Source organism: Etheostoma spectabile, unplaced genomic scaffold (genome assembly GCF_008692095.1).
Source record: "Etheostoma spectabile isolate EspeVRDwgs_2016 unplaced genomic scaffold, UIUC_Espe_1.0 scaffold00018856, whole genome shotgun sequence".
NCBI classification, from domain to species: Eukaryota; Metazoa; Chordata; class Actinopteri; order Perciformes; family Percidae; genus Etheostoma; species Etheostoma spectabile.
Window position 1 is genome coordinate 129,625 of NW_022604521.1, and position 13,061 is coordinate 142,685.

General features: G+C 37.5%; 9 non-coding genes across 9 annotated transcripts; 7 read left to right on the plus strand and 2 right to left on the minus strand.

Annotated features, from left to right (window-relative positions):
* Window positions 1-72, minus strand: trnaq-uug (transfer RNA glutamine (anticodon UUG)). The gene has a single exon. It is a non-coding gene; the product is annotated as a tRNA-Gln (tRNA).
* A 4,919-nt stretch (window positions 73-4,991) lies between these two features.
* On the plus strand, window positions 4,992-5,074 carry trnal-cag (transfer RNA leucine (anticodon CAG)). Its single transcript has one exon. It is a non-coding gene; the product is annotated as a tRNA-Leu (tRNA).
* A 2,295-nt stretch (window positions 5,075-7,369) lies between these two features.
* On the minus strand, window positions 7,370-7,441 carry trnac-gca (transfer RNA cysteine (anticodon GCA)). Its single transcript has one exon. It is a non-coding gene; the product is annotated as a tRNA-Cys (tRNA).
* A 1,203-nt stretch (window positions 7,442-8,644) lies between these two features.
* trnav-uac (transfer RNA valine (anticodon UAC)) lies at window positions 8,645-8,717 on the plus strand. Its single transcript has one exon. It is a non-coding gene; the product is annotated as a tRNA-Val (tRNA).
* Window positions 8,718-9,211: 494 nt separating this feature from the next.
* trnav-uac (transfer RNA valine (anticodon UAC)) lies at window positions 9,212-9,284 on the plus strand. Its single transcript has one exon. It is a non-coding gene; the product is annotated as a tRNA-Val (tRNA).
* Window positions 9,285-10,613: 1,329 nt separating this feature from the next.
* Window positions 10,614-10,686, plus strand: trnav-uac (transfer RNA valine (anticodon UAC)). Its single transcript has one exon. It is a non-coding gene; the product is annotated as a tRNA-Val (tRNA).
* Window positions 10,687-10,993: 307 nt separating this feature from the next.
* Window positions 10,994-11,066, plus strand: trnav-uac (transfer RNA valine (anticodon UAC)). The gene has a single exon. It is a non-coding gene; the product is annotated as a tRNA-Val (tRNA).
* Window positions 11,067-11,577: 511 nt separating this feature from the next.
* Window positions 11,578-11,650, plus strand: trnav-uac (transfer RNA valine (anticodon UAC)). Its single transcript has one exon. It is a non-coding gene; the product is annotated as a tRNA-Val (tRNA).
* An 856-nt stretch (window positions 11,651-12,506) lies between these two features.
* trnav-uac (transfer RNA valine (anticodon UAC)) lies at window positions 12,507-12,579 on the plus strand. The gene has a single exon. It is a non-coding gene; the product is annotated as a tRNA-Val (tRNA).
* The last annotated feature ends 482 nt before the right edge of the window (window positions 12,580-13,061 follow it).

Genomic DNA, 13,061 nt, shown 5'->3' on the forward strand with positions numbered 1-13,061 from the left:
AGGTTCCACTGAGATTTGAAGTCAGATCACTGGATTCAAAGTCCAGAGTGCTAACCATTACACCATGGAACCTTCTAAACTTTTGCAAGGGTTTGCTTGGCAGTTTCTTTCATAATAGCCACATGTGTGATATTGAAGGCACACAACAATCACAACAAAGATGAAACAGCAACAATTATTGGCCAACTTAAGTCATTTAGTTAGCTAAGCGTTCAGAGGATGTGGGAAAAAGAAAGTCAAGAACAATTTTAAAGGACTTGCCACAGACAGTGAATACAGCAGAAGATATGTCTACTGTGTACAAACATACCATAACATCTCCACCAGACTCCATCCGAACAAGTTTAAAAAACAGGTGGGCTATCAAGTCTAAAAAATGCCTCCAAAAAAAGAGGCTAAACAGGAAGATGAATATGTGACAATTGACCGTGTAAACGAACTGCTGCAGCAACAAAAAGCAATGTTTACCGCACTACTGGAACAACAACACAGCAACTTCAAAGGCTTTGTCAAGCTAATAATGGACTCCACCAACACTAGACTGGATTCAATAACCAAGGAACTACAAGAAATAAAAACCAGCCTGCAGTACACACAAAAAGAAGTAGATGACATTCAAACTGAGACAGCAAATCTGAAGGAACGCAGCACCTCGATGCAAACAGATATTTTTAAAGTCTGTGACAGCTTGCTGGCTGTCACGGACAAAATGGAGTATCTGGAAAGCCAATCCAGACGAAATAACCTGGTATTTGACGGGATACAGGAGTCACAGGGAGAAAGCTGGTCAGAGACGGAGGAGAAGGTAAAACAAGTTGTGAAGGAAAAATTACAGCTGCAACGCGAGGTGGAGGTGGAGAGGGCCCACCGCACAGGAAAACCTGGAGGAGACCGACCGAGGCCAATTGTGGTAAAATTCCTAAGGCACAAGGACAGAACGGAAATACTACAGAAAACCAGAAATCTGAAAGGTTCCAGAATATACATAAACGAAGACTTCACGGAGGCAATCAGAAGGAAAAGGAAAGAACTCATGCCGGATTTAAGAGCGGCGAGAGAAAGGGGGGACATTGCCTATTTACGACAGGACAAATTGATCATTCATCCCCGGTCCAGCACACCAAAACAACCAAGGCCAGCTAACGTTAATACATAAACAGGTAGGCCTATGAAATTTTGAAACTTTTATCTCACTATGTCACTAAATAAAATACACACACAAACCGGAGATAGTCACTCACTACAAAGTCTGGTTGAATATGAACACCTGGAACTGAACACCTTCCAGTACACTGAACATCACTCACAGGATATGGAAAATGACATTGATCCTGAGAACAATTTCTTTGCTAACATAAACAATAACTGCAACTATTACACTGATGAACAATTTAATAGGTCAATCAAGACCGAACAGCAATTATCCATTATCCACTTTAACAGCAGAAGTCTGTATGCCAACTTTCACAGTATCAAACACTATCTAAAGCAATTGAAACAGCACTTTAACATAATTGCAATAACAGAAACTTGGATAAACAGTGAAAAAGAATCAGATTTTGGAATTGAAGGATATGAAATGTTTTCTATTAACAGAGTAAACAATAGTGGGGGTGGTGTGATACTGTATGTGGATAAGGATTTAAATTACAAGGGGGTGGAAAAAATGTCAATGGCGGTGAATAATTTATTGGAATGTGTCACAATAGAAATATGTATGGAAAAGAAGAAAAATATAATTGTAAGTTGCATATACAGGTCACCTGGTTCGAATATTGACACTTTTAAGGACTGGATGGAAGAGACATTTACAAAAACTAGCGAAAAAGTTATGTTCATCTGTGGGGACTTCAATATTGACTTGTTAAATCCAAATAACCATAAAATGACAGAGGAATTTATCAACACTGCATTTAGTCTAGGCCTCTATCCCAAAATTACCAGACCCAGCCGAATTACTTCTCACTGTGCAACACTAATAGACAATATATTTACAAATATCTTACACAACAATACAGTGAGTGGATTACTAATAAATGATATCAGTGACCACCTACCAATTTTTACAGTTTATGACAGCAACTACACTCTGAACAGACATGTTAATAAACCAATCTCCAAAAGGGTTAGGACAGAGGAAACAGTGGAGGCATCAAAAGTTGATCTGCTAGCACAAGACTGGGAGTTTATTGATAAGGAAAAAGATGTTGACAAAGTATATGAAGAATTCCTAAGAATATTTAAATTATTATATGATAAAAATTGTCCAACGAAAATATATAACAGAAAACAAAAACTAAATGATAGACCGTGGATTTCCAAGGGATTACAAAACGCCTGTAAAAAGAAAAATACACTTTATAGAGAGTTTATAAAACACAGAACCATAGAGACTGAAAATAAATATAAGAAATATAAGAATAAGTTAACTAATATTATGAGATCTTGTAAAAAAGAATACTATACAAAACTATTAGATAATAATAAAAACAATATTAAAGGTATGTGGAACATTTTAAATAATATTATTAAAAATAATAATAGACAGTCTACTTATACTTATCCCCATTACTTCATCGATAATGATAAAAATATTAATAACATGGAGGATGTGGTTAATAACTTCAATAAATTTTTTGCAAACGTGGGACCAAACTTAGCTGAACAAATCCCGGTTCCACAGTCTTTAGAAAGTACATATAAGAAGATAATAGAAAGAAATCCCAGTTCAATATTTCCGACAGCAGTAGATGAAAAAGAAATAATTGATATTGTTAAAGAATGCAAAAACAAACCATCCATGGATCACGATGGAATAGATATAAAAATTATACAAAAAGTAATAGAGGGGATCGCCAAACCCCTAACGAACATCTGCAATTTATCATTTTTAACCGGTAAATTTCCAACAAAAATGAAAATAGCAAAAGTCATTCCTCTATACAAAACTGGAAATAAACACCACTTCACAAACTACAGGCCTGTCTCTCTACTGTCACAATTTTCAAAAATTTTAGAAAAATTATTTAACAACAGATTAAATTTATTGATAAAAATAAACTACTCACTGACAGCCAATATGGATTCAGAAAGAATAGATCAACCTCACTAGCACTAACAGAACTCATTGAAGAAATCACAAACTCCACAGATAAAAAGAAATATGCAGTTGGGGTTTTCATTGATCTAAAAAAAGCATTTGATACAATAAATCCCGAAATATTAATCAGTAAACTGGAACGAATCGGCATCAGGGGGGTAGCTCTAGACTGGATAAGTAGTTATCTGAGAGACAGACAACAATTTGTGAAGATGGGAGATTATTTGTCTGAATGTCTGGGCATTGCTTGTGGTGTCCCCCAGGGGTCAGTGTTGGGACCAAAGTTATTTTTATTATATATCAATGATATTTGTAAAGTATCTCAAGTATTGAATTTTGTATTATTTGCAGATGATACAAACATATTTGGTTCAGGGGACAGCTTACAGCAACTCTTGGAGTTAATCACTTTAGAATTCAAGAAAATTAAACAATGGTTTGACATAAACAGGTTATCAATAAATTTGAGTAAAACTAAATTCATGGTATTTGGAAACTGTAAGTCAAAGCATCAGGCAGAGATACAGATAGAGGGGGTTAGCATAGAAAGAGTATATGAAAATAAATTCCTTGGAGTGATCATAGATGACAAGATTTGCTGGAAGCCTCACATAAAACACATCCAAACCAAACTGTCCAGAAGTATTTCAGTCCTAGCAAGAGCTAAGCACATTCTGGAACCCAAATCACTTCACATCCTATACTGCTCACTACTGTTACCTTATTTTAATTACTGTGTAGAGGTTTGGGGAAACACTTATCAACACTCACTACAGCCACTAGTCATTATGCAAAAAAGGGCAATAAGAATCATTCACAACGCCGGATTTCGGGATCATACAAATTCATTATTTCTAATGTCTAAATTGCTAAAATATCATGATTTAATTAAATATCAAACTGCAGTATTCATGTTCAAAGCAAGAAATAGTCTATTGCCTGGGAATAGTCAAAAGATGTTCACTGAAAGGGAGGGAGGGTACGATTTAAGAGGAAGAGGAAATTTTAAGATTAATAGATGTAGAACATCAAGGAAAAGATTATGTTTATCAATGCGCGGAGTTAAATTGTGGAACAAACTAGATGAGAACCTAAAGCAATGCCCAAACATATTCCTTTTCAAAAAAATGTACAAAGAAATTAGTTTTAGAAAGTATAAAGAAGCACTGTAGAAAGTTTTGTTTGTGTTTTTTGTTTTGTTTATTTATTTATATATATATGAGGGTATGTGTGTGTGTATATGTATGTATGTGTGTGTGTATATATATATAAATATGTGTGTGTATGTATATATATATGTATGTGTGTGTGTGTGTGTGTATGTGTATATGTATGTGGATATGTATGTATGTATATATGTATGTATGTGTATATGTGTGTATATGTACATGTGTGTGTATGTATTTGTGTAGGTATGTGTATATATATATATATAGCAACATAATTATAAATATTGTAAAGCAATGCAAGAATTAAAGGGGTAGGAGTACATAAGTTTTACTTCTTCCTACTCCTTTTCGCACATGTAATAGAGGGATGTTAAAGAAGGATACTTTGTTTGTTATGTTTCTCTCCAATTTTTTTGTTTTATTATTTCTTTTTATTATTATTTTTATTTTTATACACTTTCTCTTGCATGTTCGAAATAAAGATATCAATCAATCAAAACATGAACAGTCTGGTCAAAGACTTAGTGTTGGCACAATTAGCAACTAGCAGTGAATGGTTTTGCTTCATCAACCGCTGGGTTGTGGGCCCAGCACGCTTCCGCTGCACCACTCTGCTCTACTGCACTGTCGGCTTCGGCAGGCATGCCAAACCTGACATCATCCGCCACTACAACCACACCAATTGATTTACCATATTATCCTATTAATCCTCTGTTGGATCAGTCAGGATGGCCGAGCGGTCCAAGGCGCTGCGTTCAGGTCGCAGTCTCAACTGGAGGCGTGGGTTCAAATCCCACTTCTGACAACTAGTCTCTTCATCTGGAACTAATGTCTGAGACATGATTTTGGGAATAAAGAACTTAGCAGTTCTTTTTATTTAAGACGACAAGAATGTGCGCAAGAATGTGCGCAAGAAAAGCAATTGCAAGTACAGCGTTTCGTGAGCATCTTTATTGTCAACACATGTAAAGTTACCATGTGTTTGTACACAGTAGACATATCTACTGCTGTATTCACTGTCTGTGGCAAGTTCTTCAAAACCTGTTCTTCACTTGCTTTTTCCCACATCCTCTGAACGTTTAGCTAACTAAATGACTTAAGTTGGCCAGTAATTGTTGCTGTTCCATCTTCATTGTGATTGTTGTGTGCCTTCAATATCACACATGTGGATATTATGAAAGAAACTGCCAAGCAAACCCTTGCAACACTTTTAAAGGTTCCATGGTGTAATCGTTAGCACTCTGACAATGACCTGCAGAGCAGAGTGGCGCGAGTGTGCTAGGCCCATAACCCAGAGGTCGATGGATTGAAACCACCCTCTGCTAATTGCCGTGCTTCATATCAGCACTAAACATATTTCCAGTCTGTTGATGTTTAACAAAGTATCTGTTGCTGCAAGTGTCTCAAGTGAAATGTCTCCACCTGCTGAAGAGTAAACTTAATATTTATAATAATTCTGGAGGTCCAAATGGCATCTTTGATGGCGGCCAGGGTGAGACACTTATTTGCAAAGTGTATAGCTGTAAATCTGCTTCCTAAAAACAATAACAGATCCGGCTCTCCTTTCCCCATTTTCTGTTTTGGCTTCTTCATCACTCTTTTTTGCCTTACCTCTATTATAAAGTACAGTTCTGCAAACCATGTACATATTAATCTTTGCGGTCGTTGGTATGCAGGTCACTTGATGTAATACAAGCAAATACATAAGGCCCCACCCAACAGTTTTGTGATACGTGGCGTGCAACTGTATGTCAATGATCAAGCTTGTTGCTGTGACCAAGAAACTACCAAAAAAATGACTGATACATAAACAGTTCCAAAATTTCCTTGGATGCCAAATATTTGAATTCAAAGTCAGAATCCAATTGACATCCATTGACATGGACAATTGCTTCTTCAGGTCCTCACCACAAGGCTTTGTACTATGGGTGACCGAGCTTTTTGTTCAGCTGCACCACGGCTCTGGAACCAGCTCCCGAGTGACCTGAGAGCAGTCCAGAACCTGGACTCTTTCAAAGCTGAACTGAAGACTTTTTTATTCAGAAAGGCATTTTTGTGCTGATTGTTTTTATTGTTATTATTCTCCTGTGTAGCACTTTGAGATTCTTTGGAATGAAAAGTGCGTTATAAATAAAATACATTATTATTATTATTATTATTATTATGTAAGAACAAGACAATGCACATCCAGCTTCTATCATCAGTCAGCCATTGCACCCACACTGCTGCTGTATGTGGACTGTGGCTTCTGCATCAGTGGCAAAACAATGGCTGGGCCTCCACCATGTGGTTACCTTCACAGTCTGAGAAAGTATCCACATCTCATCTACTGTATGAAAGGGAGTTAAAAGAAAGAAAACAGTGTAATCTTCCATAAAGGCCAAGCTGAATTTATGTTAATTACAATAGATGTCAACACTAAGCGCAGAAACGTGGTCCACACAAGGATCCTGCATTGCTCAAAGTGTCTACGTACTTGTAATTATGTGGACCATGTTTCTGCCCTAGTTCAATTTTGCTCAACTTCACAAACTCCATACCAGAAATGTATACAGTGAAATCCTAACAGAAGTTATCTCAGGACAGTTTACATATAGTGAAGATCTAGACCACACTGTGTAAATGACAGAAACTTAACATTTCCCAAAAGAGCATGCATTTGTTGTTACATATATTAGGAAAAATGTCTTTTTAACAGGCAGAAACCTCAGACTAAAACTGGTTCATGGTGGGCAGTCATCTGACACAAACAGTTGGGGGAGAGGGGGAGAGAGAGAGAGAGAGAGAGAGAGAGAGAGAGAGAGAGAGAGAGAGAGAGAGAGAGAATGGAATGAAAAGATGACCAGTGGTAATTATGGCAGCAGTAAAGGTAATAGAACTATTACTAATAATAGTAGCAGTTATAGTGCAGGGCGTAGCAGGGCATCCAGCAGGACCATGGCAGCAGCTGCATCCACTACTCAGGTGCCACCACAATCCAAGGAAGTCTGAGAGGGGAGAAAGCACAAGGGCTTCTGAAAAGAAGCAACATTAGTTACCTGCATGCTTTTTTCAAGTATCAACAACTATCATAAAGATGAAAACCTACACACATCCATGCAGGGGGCACCCAGATTTGAACTGGGAACCTCTTGATCTGCAGTCAAATACTCTACCCCTGAGCTATACCCCCACATCCTCTATGTTGGATATGCTTATGGTGCAGCAAAACAATGGCTGGGGCTCCACCATGTGGTTACCTTCACAGTCTGAGAAAGTATCCAAATCTCATCTACTGTATGAAAGGGAGTTACAGTTTTTTACAATTGCTATGACAGATTTTTCAATACTTTTAACAAATTTCCAAAATTATTAACACAGTTAGCACTGCATCCGCATGTGTAAGCTATACTATTACAGTTTTTTTTACAATTCCTATGACAGATTTTTCAATACATTTAACAAATTTCCTAAACTCTTAACACACCAACACACACAAAACACACAACTGGCAAAACAGGTAAATTTCATACTCAAAATCACACATTGTAAACTAAACTCCAAAACTAATTTTCAAAATACAATACATACACACTATGTCTAACAAAACACTGCAAACATGTTTCAAAATCAAATAATTATTCCAAACACTAACACATGTTCTCCTCCAACAGGAACATTTAGTCAATCATAACACAATGACAAAAAACACTCTATCATCAGCTGACATTACAAAAACTAATTATTTTAGATGTGTCAGGTATGCCCTTATACAATAGACAGTATATTGTATTGATTATAGATTGTGTTTTGCACATGCATTTTCAATTCAATTTTATTTATAGTATCAATTCATAACAAGAGTTATCTCGAGACACTTTACAGATAGTGTAGGTCTAGACCACACTCCAGAATTTACAAGGACCCAACAGTTCTAGTAGTTTCCTCCAGAGCAAGCAACAGTGCGACAGTGGCGAGGAAAAACTTCCTTTTAGGCAGAAACCTCGGACAGACCCAGGCTCTTGGTAGGCGGCGTCTGACGGGCCGGTTGGAGTTAGAATGAAGAGTGGAAATAACAAAAATAGAAAAAATAGTAGTTTGTAGCAGTTCTTTGTAGTAGTTCATGGCATAGCAGGGCACTGTGGGCATTACAAGGCACAGCAGGAGAATTTTTTGAAAAATCTCATAAAGTCGTTACTACTAAGAGCTCTGGGAATACTTGACTCAGTAGAGCTGTGACCATCCGTCAGCCAGGCTACAGTGCTGAAAAGAAACCTCACTTCACTTCGTTCACCATTGCATTGTTTTCTGAACCGGAGCTACAATACAGCTACTTCTACAGTCTATGGTTAAGGTCACATTTATATTCAGATTATGTAAAGATATATATCACAAAGGTTCCGTAGTGTAGTAGTTATCACGTCTGCTTTACACGCAGAAGGTCCTGGGTTCAATCCCCAGTGGAACCAAATTTAAAGTTTAAAGTAAGAAATATGTCCTGTTACCGTCTTGCAGGCGTCCCATGAAAAGTCTTAGAAAAGGGAGTGAACGACACTTGACAATCAAAAAAAACCTGCTCCAAAGACATATCGTCTATCTGAAAGACTTCTTCAGTGCGTTTGCATTGGTTTCACTTCTTAGAACCTCATCTCCATCCATTTTGTTTACAGTTTGGTTCTGATTATGTTAAAGATGACAGTATTACAGAGGTTCCATAGTGTAGTAGTTATCACATCTGCTTTACATGCGGAAGGTCCTGGGCTCAATCCCCAGTGGAACAAGTCTTATGCTTTAAAGTAAGAACTATGTATTTGCTACAACCTGGCAATTGTCATTTGAAAAGTCTTTAGAAAGAATTGAATGCAAATAATGAAATATAAGCCCATGTCTTTTCAGAACCTCACCTCCAGCCATTATTTTTACTGTATTGTTACGATTGTGTTAATGATGACAGGACATCAGAGGTTCCGTAGTGTAGTAGCTATCACATCTGCTTTACACGCAGAAGGTCCTGGGTTCAATCCCCAGCGGAATCAGACTTATGGTTTGAAGTGAGAACTATACCCTCTTGCCACCTGACTTGCTTTAAAGGTGCTCTAAAGACGTTTTGTCTCTTCTCTGAAAGACATCTTAAGTTCTGATTTAACAATGGGGAAACCCAACTATTTACCTTTGTGGGGTGGTTGAATGGTGTTTACTGTGAGAATGGTTGATGGTCGTTCAGACTTGGCGTTGGGCATCTCCAAGAACCATAACGATTGTCAGAACTGAAGACTTGGTTGAAGCTGCTCCAAAGACATTTTGTCTCCTATCTAAAAGACGTCTTCAGTTCTTTTGCTTTTGCATTGGTTTCACTTTTCAGAACCTGAGCTAAATCCATTATTTTTACAGTATGGTTCAAATCTCATTTATACACCAGTCATGTTACCATATGTAAGGTTTAAAGTAAGAACTATGTTCTGTTACAACTTGGCAGGCGTCTCTTTAAAAGTCTTTAGAAGGGAGTGAATGACAATCAAATAAAAGCCCCTAATTATTTCTTAGTTCTGACTTGGCAGGGAAACCAAGCTATTTACCTTTGCGGGGTTGTTGACTGGTGTTTTGTGTGAGAATGGTTGATGTCGTTCAGACTTGGTTTCACTTTTCAAAACAGGAGGTCCAACCATTATTTCTACAGAATGGTTCAGATCACATTTATACACCAGAAAGTTCTGGGTTCAACCCCCAGTGGATCCAGACTTATGGTTTGAATTAAGAACTATGCCCTGTTACCACCTGGTAGGCATCAGTTGAAAAGCCTTCAAAAGTGATTGAACGACAATCAAATAAAAGCCCCTAATTATGCCTTTGAAGGTTTTCAGTCAACCAGGCCATATCCATATCTTATTCAGAGAAAAGTTAAACTTAAAGGAAACTGGACTTGCTTTAAAGGTGCTCTAAGACGTTTTGTCTCTATTCTGAAAGACGTCTTAAGTTCTGACTTAACCACAGGGAAACCCAGCTATTTACCTTTGTGGGGTGGTTGAATGGTTGATGGTTGTTCAGACTTGGCCTTGGGCATCTCCAATAACCATAACAGGTGTTTTTACCACAGCCAGGAGCGCTAACCATGGAACCCCTAGCGATCGTCTTGAAAAATAACCCACAAAGGTTAAATAGCTAAGTTTCTCTACCGTTGATTCAGAACTAAAGACTTGGTTAAAGGGCCAATAAAGACCTTCGGTCTCTTTTCGGAAAGACTTTTTAAGTTCTTTCGTTTTTGTATTGGTTTTACTTTTCAGAACCTGAGCTCCATCCATTATTTTTACAGTACGGTTAAGATCATATTTATATGCCAGTCATGTTATGGTTAACCCTGTCATAGAGGTTCCATAGTGTAGTAGTTATTACGTCTGCTTTACACGCAGAAGGTCCTGGGCTCAAGCCCCAGTGGAACCAGAATTTTGGTTTGAAGCAAGAACTCTGTCTTGCTCCCACCCGGCAGACGTTAGTTGTAAAGTTAACGACAATCGAATAAAAGCCCACAATTATGTCTTTCAAGGTTCTCTGTCAACCAGGTCATAGATATCCAGAGAACGGTAAAACCTAAAATAAACTGGACTTTCTTAAAGGTTCTCCAAAGACCTTTTATCTCCCACTGTTGGCAGTGTACCCATGGTTGTACTATCACTGGATTATGGCTGGGCTTTGTTGTTTGTCTAGTGATATATGTCAAAGGAATGAGACTGTTCTTGCTTTAAACAGAGGTTCCATAGTGTAGTAGTTATCACGTCTGCTTTACACGCAGAAGGTCCTGGGTCCAATCCCCAGTGGAACCAGATTTATGGTTTGAAGTATGACCTATGTCTTGTTACCACCTGGCAGGTGTCAGTTGAAAAGTCTTTAAAAGGGAGTGAATGACAATCAAATAAAATTTACTACAAAGAAATGTAGTCTCCTATCTGAAAGACTTCTTCACTTCTACACAGAGTTAATGGCAACATGTGCATATTGTATACACGAGTGGTTAAACATGGAGGTCTGGTTAAAGTACGATGGTATATTTCAATCCAGTCTGGATTATTGATAGACTAATGGCTGTCCCAGAAGGTTTGTTTCTATGTTTCTATGAGAATTGAGGGAAAATCTTGACCAAAAATTATGAAAAACTTTAATTTGGAATTATTGAACTATGTATTTGGTACCACCTGGTAATTGTCATTTGAAAAGTCTTTAGAAAGAATTGAATGCAAATAATGAAATATTAGCCCGTGTCTTTTCAGAACTTCGCCTCCAGCCATTATTTTTACTGTATTGTTCTGATTATGTTAAAGATGACAGTATGTCGGAGGTTCCATAGTGTAGTAGTTATCACATCTGCTTTACACGCAGAAGGTCCTGAGTTCAATCCCCAGTGGAACCACATTTAAGTTTTAAAGTAAGAACTATCTCCTGTTATCACCTGGCAGGTGTCCCTTGAAAAGTCTTTAAAAGGGAGTGACGACAAACATATTTAGTCTCCTATCTGAAAGACTTCTTCACTTCGTTCACCATTGCATTGTTTTCACTTTTCAGAACCAGAGCTACAGTACAGCTAATTCTAAAGTCTATGGTTCAGGTCACATTTATATGCAGGTTATGTAAAGAAAAAGCATTTTACCGAGGGTTCAGTAGTGTAGTAGTTATTACGTCTGCTTTACATGCAGAAGGTCCTGGGTTCTGTCCCCAGTGGAACCAGACTTAAGGTTTAAAGTAAGAACTATTTTGTGTTACCACCTGGCAGGTGTCTCTTTAAAAGGGGGCGAATGACACTAAACAATCAAAAAAAACTACTCTAAAGACATAAACGTCTATCTGAAAGATTTCTTTTGCATTTGTTTCACTTTCAGAACCTGACCTCCATTTATTTTTATTTACAGTATGAATCCGTTTAAGTTAAAGATTATATCGGTACAGAGGTTCCATAGTGTAGTAGTTATCACGTCTGCTTTACATACAGAAGGTCCTGGATTCAATCCCCTGTGGAACCAGACTTACGGTTTGACGTAACAACTACGTCCTGTTACCACCTGGCAGGCATCAGTTGAAAAGTCTTTAAAATGGAGTGAACGACAATCAAATAAATTGTTCTCCAAAGACGTTTCATCTCCTATCTTAAAGACTTCTTTCACCTTTGCATTTGTTTCACTTTTAGTAACTGGAGCTCCATTTATTATTTCTACTGTATGTTTCAGATCACATTTGAGCAATGATTATTTTACAGAAAACACGATAACTGAGGTTCTGTAGTGTAGTTGTAATCACGTCTGTTTTACAAGCAGAAGGTCCTGGGTTCAATCCCCAGTGGAATCAAAGTGCTGTATTATTATGGATCCTGTCAAGTGTGAAATCCATCACTGTAAAAATTCTCAGTTAAGAAACTGCCATTATAATGTTTGTTGTAAATTAACTTTCAATAATAACAATATAATGCATGTAGTCTGACACTCACAGGGGCATTTTGAGTATTTCTGTTTTGCAGTAGCCTAGTGAAGTAAAGAATCGTGCTCTACTACTGAAAACTAACCGGAGGAGCGAGTGCCAGTATTGTCTCCGTCTAACATATTTCGAACATTTCATATTTCATACCACGCCATGAATCGCTCAGTACTTACTTCCCGTACTCAAGTAGAAGTACAGATACTTGTGTTAAAAAATACTCTGGAAAAAGTAGAAGTACTGATTTAACTTCTTTACTCAAGTAAAAGTAACAAAGTACAAGCTTGGAAATTTACTTAAAGTATAAAAGTAAAAGTAGCCTTGCAAATGACAAGACAAACTGACAGCTAGTAAAC